This window comes from Helianthus annuus, chromosome 1 (genome assembly GCF_002127325.2).
Source record: "Helianthus annuus cultivar XRQ/B chromosome 1, HanXRQr2.0-SUNRISE, whole genome shotgun sequence".
NCBI lineage: Eukaryota > Viridiplantae > Streptophyta > Magnoliopsida > Asterales > Asteraceae > Helianthus > Helianthus annuus.
Genome location: NC_035433.2, coordinates 90,087,658 through 90,099,050, shown reverse-complemented (window position 1 = coordinate 90,099,050; position 11,393 = coordinate 90,087,658). Strand labels below are relative to the sequence as shown.

Genomic DNA, 11,393 nt, shown 5'->3' with positions numbered 1-11,393 from the left:
TTGTTAATTGGATCCTCATATATATATATATATATATATATATATATATATATATAGGGAGGGGCTCATGCGAGAACCACCCTTATTGTGAGAACCTTGAGAACCAATGTGAACACAACCTAAAATAGCTAAAAAAAAACCCTAAAAAAAACCTTAAAAAACCTAACCCCCACCCCCCCCCCCTCAAAAAAAACCTAAACCCCCCCACCCTCCCCCCACCCCCCCCCCAAAAAAAACAAACCTAAACCCCCCCCCCCCAAGCTAAATGCTAAAAAAAACCTAACCCCACTCCCCCCCCCCAAACCTAAACCCCCCTCCCCCACCGCCCAAAAACCTAAACCCCCCACCCCCCCACCCCTCAAGCTAAAATGCTAAAAACTAAACCCCCAAAAAACCTAAAAAAATCTTAAAAAAATCTAAAAAATCTAATTTTTTTTTTTTGAATTTTTTAATATTTTTCATGTTAAAATCGCTACTTTTAGAAGCAAAAAAAAAAAATTTTTTAAAAAAAAATTTTTTTTTTTTGGCTTCGAAAAGTAGCGATTTTTTTATAAAAAATATTAAAAAATTCAAAAAAAAAATTTTTGTGTGATTTTTAGCTATTTTTAGGCATTTTTGGTGTGTTCACATTGGTTCTCGCGGTTCTCACAATAAGAGGTGGTTCTCGCATGATCTTCTCCCTATATATATATATATATATAATATAAAGTTTATTTTGCCTATGTAGAATGCGAATGAATCTTAATCATTCATTTTTCAAATCAACGGTTAAGATGAAAATGTAGGAAAAAAGAGAAGTGTAAGGGTATCTTGAGGAAATCTTATTTCTTGACTTTCTCTCTTCACATGCAAGGCACATGCATATTTCACACTCATTTTTTAAACATTCATAAATTTTTTATACGACACTAATCTTTCATAAAGTTTTCACCATAAAATCGGGTGTCTTTTTATCTTTAATTTGAGTACCATATTGCTATATAAAATATGACGACTAAAAAAACCTACAAAAATGTGTTGTATTTCTATTGGTATACCATTTTTTGTGTTAGATTTTTGTACTACGAGGCGCTTCGAGTTAGCGAAGCGCTGTAGTAGGGCCGAAGCCTTACTATTTTTTTTGTTAATTTTTTTACTAAATTTTTTTGTCTTAAATTTTTTTATCAATTTTTTGTGCTGGATTTTTTGTAGTATATTTTTTTGTGCTGAATTTTTTCGTGCTATAATTTTTTGTAGTAGATTTTTTTGTGCTATATTTTTACTGGATTTTTTGTGCTATATTTTTTTGTACTGGATTTTTTTGTTGTGTTTTTTATAAAATAAAAATGGTGTCACATGTCATTTTCAGACTCCTATTTATACAGAGCAAAATGCTTTAGTTTGTGTTTAGGATTCCTTATTTTGCACCAACTTTTAACTTATTAACTTGTTAAAAGCTAATAAGTTGAAAAATAGTGTTTGACAAATCAATAAGGACTTTTATATTGACTTTCACTTACACTTGATAAAAGACTTTTTGAAAAGTCATAAATTCTTACTTTTCAAAACCCCCCAAAAGTCCTTTTAGGAACAAATTCCCCATTAAACCCCTCCACAATTAAATAAACTAAACCAAACACTTTTTAAATGGATGTACTTTTTGGTCATTTTACATTAATAAGCTAAACCAAACACTTAAAAAAAACTACTTATTAACTTATTGGCTTACAAGCTAACGCAAACACTTTTTTAGAAATTCCTTTTCAAAAAGTAATAAGTTAATAAATCATTTTAACAAAAGTCCTTTTGAACTAAAATAAGCTAACCTAAACGCACCCTTAGTACCAAAATGCCCTTCATTTCTACTTATAAGTAGTGGCACATGTTATCATCACAATTCTTCTTAGGCTATTTAGGCAAAATCCACTTTTTAATGGATCATTCCCCATATATATATATATATATATATATATATATAGGATAGAGTTGGCCAGAAAGTCCAAATTTCCTAAAAAGTGTAAAAAGTCATAAAACACCATAATGTCAACCATAAAACACACCAAAAACCCACAAATAATATGATGAAGATTACTAAAACACCATGTATGTGGGTTTTGTGTTGTGTTTTAGATGTTAAGGCTCTGATTGTGGAATGACAAATATTATTGTGTTTTATGTTGTTTAGCATTGTGTGTTTTATATTCATAGTTCTACGATGGTGTGTTTGAAGTTTTTATGGACTATTAGAGTTTGAATATGGTGTTTTAGTAATATTCATTCTATTATTTGTGAGTTTTAGGTGTGTTTTATGCCTGAAATTATTGTGTTTTATGACTTTTTACACTTTTTAGAAAAAACACACTTTCCGTAGGATCCCCACTCTATATATATATATATATATGGGTTAGGAGTTGGCTACAAAGTTTAAATTCCTAAAAAGTGTAAAAAGTCGTAAAACACCATAATGTCAACCTTAAAACACACCAAAAACCCACAAATAACAAAATAAAGATTACTAAAACACCATACATATGAGTTTTGTGTTGTCTTTTGGATGACAAGACTCTAATTATGGAATGACAAATATTATTGTGTTTTATGTTTATTAGCATGTTGTGTTTTATATTTATAGTTCTACGATCGTGTGTTTGAAGTTTTTATGAAGTACTAGGGTTTGAATATGGTGTTTTAGTAATCTTTACTCTCTTATTTGTGGGTTTAGGTGTGTTTTACAGCTGAAATTAGAGTGTTTGATGACTTTTTACATTTTTTTTAGAAAATTTGGACTTCGTAGCCAAAACTACCCTATATATATATGTATATTATATATATCTATACTATATAATAAAAGAAACCATTAACGGGACACTTGTCATCATATTAGACTATGTCTTATAGATAATTATTATTTATATATAATCCTTCTACTAAATATTATTTAGTTTAATCTCTTATAAATAATTATTATTTATTTAATCTCTTCTAATTAATTATAGATTTTTATTAACAATTGGTATTATATAAAATATCTTATCGGTTCATTTAAAGTACTTTATTTTTGTATTTGATTTTTAAAAAAAATATATTATTAATATTAAAACCCTATAAATAAGCAACAAGTTTGAGCATAGTATGGTTGTACCCTTAGCTTTGGGTGTTTTCCAAAAAAAATTGGGTGCCTTTCAAGTCAATTTTATGTGCTTCTGAGAAACAAAGATACAGAGTGCAAGAGAAAGATAGGGAGATTCAGAAAAGAGAGGGTGACGTGTCTCCGGCGATAGGTTCCCGGCATGTGGAGATGGTGGCGGCTCAAGGGTGGTCTACGAAGTCGGATAGATGACTGTTGTGCTACGCTTCAATCTTAAACGATGACACCTTACCCGGCGACGATACTACTGGCCGGCGTAAAACCTCAACGCTGTCGTTACTCCGGTGGTGGCCGGGTTTTTGCTGATCTGATCAGTTATGGACATGAAGTGAAGGTTTTCTTTGTCCAATTTGCAGTGCGTTAGTGATTTTATTTTCACTTTGAATCATTTGATATTTGGCTATTTGGCATGACGACTGTATTTGCCCTAATTTGCTAACTGTTTTTCATGTTTTTTCGTCAGTTATTGTTACATGATTTTGGTGATACGTTGCATTCATGGATCGACATTATGCTTAAATTGATGTTATAGTGATTCGAACAACTGAAACGGATAGGTTGTCAACTAGGTATGATGCGGGTTAATCCAGTCTCCTTCACATTTAGTTTTACCTGTTTTTTATTTTTATTTGATTGTTTCCCTTTTTCTCCTTCATCAAATTCTTTTATTTAATGTTATGAGTATGTAGTTACAACCGATGATGTCGATAAACTTATTGCGGGTGAATGCGTACCAACTACTAATGGATGACCAAGGTAGATAGGTATTTACACTGTAAACATCCTCTATACATTGTTTGTTGTGATTTTTTATTGTTATTATCATTGTTAAATTTATTGCAACTATTGTTGGTTGCTTCAGTACTGTAAGACTATAACAAATAATGTAATTGGTGTTGTGTTGATTTGAAGGTAAGCGAGTCCAAGTGCAGATGCCATATAATGATAATCCTTGAAGACGGCGAGGGGTCACCTTATTATTTTGGATCTAGGCATCTTTCCCTGCTGTGGTTAGCCGCCCGGCGATCTCCGAGAGCGATGCTAGGGTTCGATCTTATTAATTTTTTTTGTAATTTTTTGTAAGCCTACTTATGTTCCTCTATTTATGTTTTTTTATTTGGACACATCAAAAAATTTCATCCTTTATATACTATTAGGGTTTTTCAAAAGGGCAGTTATAAAGAAGATTGAAATATCAAATATGGCTTTCTCTCTTCGCATGTATGTTCTTGATTGTTGGTTTTGTTCGATTCGTGAACTAAATCTCTCATTGTTTGTATTTTCCCCTACGGATAGGTTACCCTTTGGAGTTTAGTTATTGCTCATTTGCGCGTGTTGACGTCCTCAGCTATTTGATTCACGTTACCAGGTATTAATCGGGCCTCCTTTTTCGGTCTACCTTTTATTTTGTTGTATTTATATATGATACTAGAGAGATTTTGTTTTCAACTTTTTGCCTTTGTTACAAAGGGGATCGAGGGACTATGACTTCCCCAAATCTGCATAGCTTATATCGATACTAATTCAACATCTTTTGAGTTTTTCTTGATTATACTCTTTTTTGGATGTGGTGGGAAATGACTTCCCTAAATCCGCATAACTGTGAGCGGTGATCAAGATAGGAAGGTTAACTGTTGAGTCCAATATGATCCTCATTGTAAACTTCTTTCCCCCATCTTTTTATTATAATGTTATTTTCTATCCATTTTGCAAAGTGCTTTACTCTTTATCAAGAGCAGTCAAGTATTTTACTAAAATATGGTTGATTTGGTAATTTTACTATTTTACACTCCATCCTCATTACTAAGGGGGTGTTTGGCCTAGCTTTTTTTTAACAAAATAAGCTTCATTTGGTGTTTATTTTAGCTTTTTAAACTTATGCTTATTAGCTTATATAAGCTAATTTGAATAAGCTTATTTGAACATGGTTTTTAAGCTTATTTGAAGAATGATAGAAAATAAGCTATAAGCTAATCCAAACACTTAAAAAGAGCTTATCAAATGATAAAAAATAAGCTATAAGCTACTTTAAAATATAAGCATAAGCCAAAAAATAAAAGCTAGGCCAAACACCCCCTAAAGTTATTGTAACTTATTAGCCTCCTAAAAAAATTTATGTGCATTTTTTATTTAATTTTATACGTGCATTTAGTAGTTAATCTGTGATTGCATAATGTGAAAAAGGGGACTTTGATATGATCTTAATAATAATTGGCGCTTTTGATACTTTTTATTTCTGTTTTTTCTGTTTTGATCAGGTTACTGGGTTGGGTCGTCTAGCAAGTTTTGCTCTTCTACTATGATTCAATTATATTATGTGTTCTTTTCTAGTAATAACTGATGTGTACTCTGGATACAATGTGCATACACAAAAACCCCTTTAAAATTGTGTTTGTTAGGTAATGAACCGAGTTGAATGGGTTATCCTATGTTCTATTTTCGGGTTACTACAGTTTTTTAATGAAGTTATTTTGGTTGATTGGTTTTACATTGTAGTGTGATACGGGTGCAGCATGAACTGGCGCACAAAGGGCCACCTACATCTACATTTTGCTGCCTAAAACTACAGCTTAATTCTGAAATTGAATGTGTTTACTAGCTATGTATTTTGGTTCCCTTTAACAAAGATATACAAGTATTATAATATGTTATGCTGTTTGTAATAGCATGATGGGGTGCAAGTCATCGGCATATCGACCTGAAGTCTGTCGCAGTTATATTGTCCCTTTCAAGCTATTAAATGTTGTTGGTGTAATCAATTAGAATTGTGCAATATGGTGGGTTTTTTTTTTAAATGGAACAGAATCTGTAGTCATTATTATCTGGTGAAAACATCATGGATTGATATGTTTGTTAAGCGTATAAATTCAAAATGTGTATTTTACGTTTCCATGTATTGTTTGTTTGTAAATCATATTCTAATAAGATACATATGTAAGAATGTTTGTTTCTAAATCGTGTTATAATAAGATACATATGTAAGAATCCCGCCGCAATGCGGCGGGTACTAATTCTAGTTATTATTATTTTGTAATATATCCCTATATATAATATTGATAAAAGCGAACTAAAATGATGAATAAAACAAAAATGAAGATGGTAGACATCATTACATCAATTGACATACGAAGTGAATTCTTTTGAAAATTAGAAAATAAGAACTTGTGAATAAGTTAAAGATTATTTAGAGTAAATTACTTTTTAAGTTTCTGTGTTTTAGTGGTTTTAACCACTTGAGTCCACAATCAAAACGTTTAACGGTTTGAGTCCCTAACCGTTCATTATTATGTTTTGAGCCCAATTTTGTTCATTTTATAATGTTTTGAGTTCAATTTTGTTAAAAAAGTGGACTCAAAAGGTTAAAATTTGGAATCAAATAGTTATAAAAAAAACGTCTAGGGGCTTAGCGCGTTAAATATTTTGATTTTGGACTCAAATGGTTAAAACCACTAAAACACAAGTACTAAACAAAATTATAAATATAAAATCATTGATTTTATTGACAATAACAAAGTCTTAACTTTTTTAAAAAATAATTCAAAAAATATATAACTAAAAACATATGACATTATAATAAAGTTAACCGATTTATTATAATACAAACTCCCAACTATTCAATCATATTTTTTTCTATCTTATATTAACTAAATAAATAAAAATAAATATTAAAATAGATTTTTAAACAAATTGTATATAACTTTCAGTATTACTTTGTATATAAAATTAGATTTTTTACGGGCTTTTTAAATAGAATTTATATTTTATCACTCAAATGACTGCTTATTTGCTTCTTAAATAACATGTTTGACCACTATATCTTCTTTTCACTACTCATTTCCGTAATCACCATATCTATCATGTACCGAGTATATCCATTAGTTTTTTTAAATATACTTTTCTTATTATTTGGTATGTAAAATCATATTTATTCAACCCATGTAATACACGAAGGTTTTTAAAGATATAACTTTTTTATTAGTTGGTAAACAATATTACATTTATTCAACCCGTGTAATACACACGGTTTTAAAGATATAACTTTTTTTTTATTATTTAGTATATATAATTACATTTATTCAACCCGTACAATACATATGGTTCTTATAGATATAACTTTTTTATTATTTAATATATAAAATTACATTTGTTCAACCCGTGAAATAAATGAGGTTTTTAAAGATATATTAATTTATTAGTTAATATATAAAATTCATTTATTCAACCCGTGTAACATACGGGATTATAACCTAATATAATATAAATGGTAATTGGAAACCCATTTCAGTGAGAAACCCTGTAAAAATTGAGTGTAGCAATCAAATTTTTTAATATATGTTACTATAGTTGTTAAAAAAATGAAAATGAATTTGTAGTACTTGTTTCGCTCTTTTTAACGACGTGTAACATAATATATGGAATTTTTTGTTACACACGATTAAAAGTTGTTTAATTTTTATTTCAAATATTATTTGTAATAACTATAATAACAAATATTACAAATGTTTAAAAAAAATCTGGTTGTTACACTGTGAAGGGGTATGGTCCCGAATCTTGCATGAGGCTTAGACGCAAGTGACCATCACCCAATTTACTTTGTCACTCGGCTAAACATGCTTCAGTCTCGTGCAAGCTTAAAGGGCACGCGCGCGGACAACGTCAGACGATGAAACCTTCTCTTGACTTCTAGTTGAGTAGTTAATGGGGATGTGTTGTTTTGTACCGTGGAACTCATCCAACACATGCTACGGTCTTGCGCAAGCCTACAGGGCGCACACGCAAGTAGTTAATGGGGATGTGTTGTTTTGTACTGTGGAACTCATCCAACACATGCTACGGTCATGCGCAAGCCTACAGGGCGCACGCGCAAGGGCAACATCTTATTACGATACAAGTGGAACCGTCACTTTGACTTTTATAACCAACCAGCAAGTGGCATACCCTGACACTGACAAACAGCGGTCATCTGACCGTGCAAATACTGATTCTCACGCCGAAGGTGGTAACAAGGAGTAACCCCCACCTCATTCTCCTTGTTGCGAGTCACGGTGTTTTCCTTGTGCAGGTGACAGATACGAGATCATCTAGTCATCGATCGAGGAAAGAAGGGATTAACCCTATCTTGACGAGACTCGGCCCGTGGACTAACCACTCAGTTAACCACTGTTTCTTCATTGGCGCCCACCACTATTTTTACAAGCACTATCATCTTTTCTTTTCCAGAATCATGACTGATCATCACACCATTGTCAACCCAGACAGGGACCCCTATATTCCTGTCCCGATCGATCAGACCGAGAATGCTCCCCGTAACCAAACGACGGTTCACATCGGAACATCCGCTCAGGCGGGGAACGTATCGGTGAATCAGCCAAATATTCCCTAGTTAGCATCAGTTATACCAGAGGGGGGATCCTCTCTCCTGGTTCTTAAAACAACAAGCTGCTTTGAATGCAGTGTACGCCCAGCTCTGCGCCAGGACGCCCCATACTGTACAGCGTACACCTGCACCAATCACACCGACGCCTCGTGTTCTTCAATACGAGACACTACCCCCACAGCAGCATGCGCCTAGAGATTGGGGCGAAGAACATGGTGACTCGTATATAAGTCAGCATACGTTATAAGAAGGGGATTCAACTTATGGATCCCGGGCGAGAGCCTAAGCGAACCATAGGCTGGGGCCACCAAGGTAACATCGGCCGGAGTTTGACAACCGCCGAGTGTCTGACGTACATAGATGTCTTGGGCCACCCCACAACGACGATATAGACGACAAGACCGACCCTAAAGACTCCACATATTATGCGGAGGAATCCAACAGTGTTTTTAGCCTACAGGAACTGTTGGGCTGGAGTTTTGCTGGACCTAGATTTTCGCTTTGGGGAGCCCCAGTTATATCCGTGAAGATAAGCCTTTTCGTATGTGTACTGATTATCGAGAACTTAACAAGGTGGCAGTCAAGAACCATTTGCCTCGACCATGTATTGACAACTTGTTGACCAGTTGCGAGGGCCAAGCTCCTACTCGAGGATTGCATCAGACGGAAGTCCAAGGGGGGAATGTTTCTGAAGCGGCATATCGAACACAATGCGGTCATTGCGACTTGGTATTTCCTGACCTTTGGGCTAATCGATACACCAGCAGCGTTATGGACCACATGAATCGACCGTGTTTAATTATGATGTTTTGAATCATTTCCAAGAGAAGGGAACGTCATGGACGGCATTCGTGTCTTATTTTAGAGCTCCTGAGGGAGTAGCCACTCCGCGCGAAGTCTAGTTAAATGTAACTACTGGATTCGAGAGGTACGTTTTGGTCATGCAATCAACGGAGTGGGAATACACGTTGATCTCACTAAGATCCATTTTGTTAGAAACTGATCGACACCAAAGATTCCTTCGGGGATGCAGCAATTCCTTGGTTTCGCTAGATACTATCGCAGACTCATCAAGGGATTTTCGAAGATCGCGCAGCTTTAATCTCTTTAGCATAGCAGGGTGCTGTGCATCCGTGGGAGACAAAATAGGAGAGCGTCCTTTTCAGCTTTTGAGACCCAATACTAGAATGCACTGAGCATCGTCTTTACCCGAGGGTACGGGTGATTTAGTGGTATACCATGATGGTTTGAATCAGAAACCCATTTACACGCTGATGTGACACGAGAAAGCGATGGCTTACATGGTGGATTCACAGGAAGAATTACACGAATCACAACCTGCGGTGGAAGCTACGACCATTGGATTTAAGTTGGAGGCATTACTTGGACGGTACCGAATGCACTACTTAGACCGATCACAAGGGCCTCCCGTGTACCCATGTTTCTAAAGTGCTAAACGTGTGATGGTATCATTGGATGGAACTTTTGAATGACTTCGACCATGAAACCTAAACGCGTACGAGCTTGCAGCTCATCATCGACTCTAACCTACCCGATCAGATTCACCCTGATCAAACTGAAGCACTGAAGGAAGAGAATTCAAGATCGGTCCATGCGGGGCATGGAGGAGCAACTTTTGGCAAGACGGACGATATTCGCTACTTCATGGAACCAATGTGGATTCCACTATATGGCAACCGTATGAAACTTGTATTGAGCAAAGCATACCAGCCTTGTTATTCTAGTCGTCTGGATTTTGATAGGAGGCATTAGGATCTATAAATCTTGTACTGGCGACTGGGCTTGAAGGCCTACACAGCGAAGCATGTGAACGACGTTTGACTTGTGCGAAAGCCAAGGTGGAACATCAGAAACCTCTTGGTTTGTGTCAGTAATCAGAAACACCTATTTGGAGATTGGAACAGACAGCCATGGATTTTGTCAGTGGTCTACCTAAAATTAGAACGGAAACAATATCACCTGGGTGATCGTTGAATGTCTCATGTAAACAGTACACTTTCTTGCAATCAGGGAGAATCAACAACTTTTCGTTTCCTATGGGTAATTACCTTTGATTTTGATCTATACCTGATTTAAGCCTGGCAATACATGTAGGATCGTTGTAGACCCCGAATGAGTCGATCAGAAGAGTTTTAAGTCCGGTTCAAAGGCGGAATCAGAGAACTAGACACGTAAACAACTTGATACTCTAATATATGTCACTTATATTGCATTTAACAGTGTTTACAACCTGGACAGACTTTGGCAGCACTTCGTTACACGTCTGAAGATTCGATACCAAATAAAATGAACAAGTGCACTATATATAGGGTGATAGTTTCGCTTTTATGGACAATGTCCATATAAGCGGAACCTCTTGCTGAACCACTAACTTTCGTTTCTCGAACCTCGTGCACTGGATATCCTATCCTATCCTATTCTATTACATGATACAAGACGAAGTCAATAGACGTAATGCACTAACAGACTCCCCCTCGGATATTGACGAAGTCTTTAGTGACTAATCTTCAATATGACACGTCTTCAGTCTTGATCATTCTGCCTATTCTTTCAAGTTGTAACATTGTAAGCATCTTTCAATCTTTCTCTTTGATCAGCTTCTCTCTTTTGAATGTTATACCAGGATCTCATCACTGGCTTTATCATCAACAGCTTTATCATCAGCAGGCTCCCCCTCTCGTCAAGCTTCCGTGCTTTTAGGGATCGACACCTAGCTTTCCAGCTACAAGTTCTTCCTCGCTTTCAGCTTGTCTTCAGACTCCCCCTCAGTCTTTGCTTTCGGGATCGTAGTCTGGACTATCTTATCCTGCAATCACTCAAACACTATATAAGTAACAACATTTTAAAACCATCAATCAAATTCTCTAA

The 11,393-nt window shown here is 35.0% G+C and overlaps 1 long non-coding RNA gene across 1 annotated transcript; it reads left to right on the top strand.

Moving 5' to 3' along the window:
- The first annotated feature begins 3,128 nt into the window (after positions 1-3,128).
- Positions 3,129-6,006, top strand: LOC110871922. The gene is made up of 5 exons (XR_004859696.1): positions 3,129-3,482; positions 3,591-3,696; positions 3,817-3,891; positions 4,040-4,173; positions 4,424-6,006. It is a non-coding gene; the product is annotated as an uncharacterized LOC110871922 (long non-coding RNA).
- Positions 6,007-11,393: the final 5,387 nt, after the last annotated feature.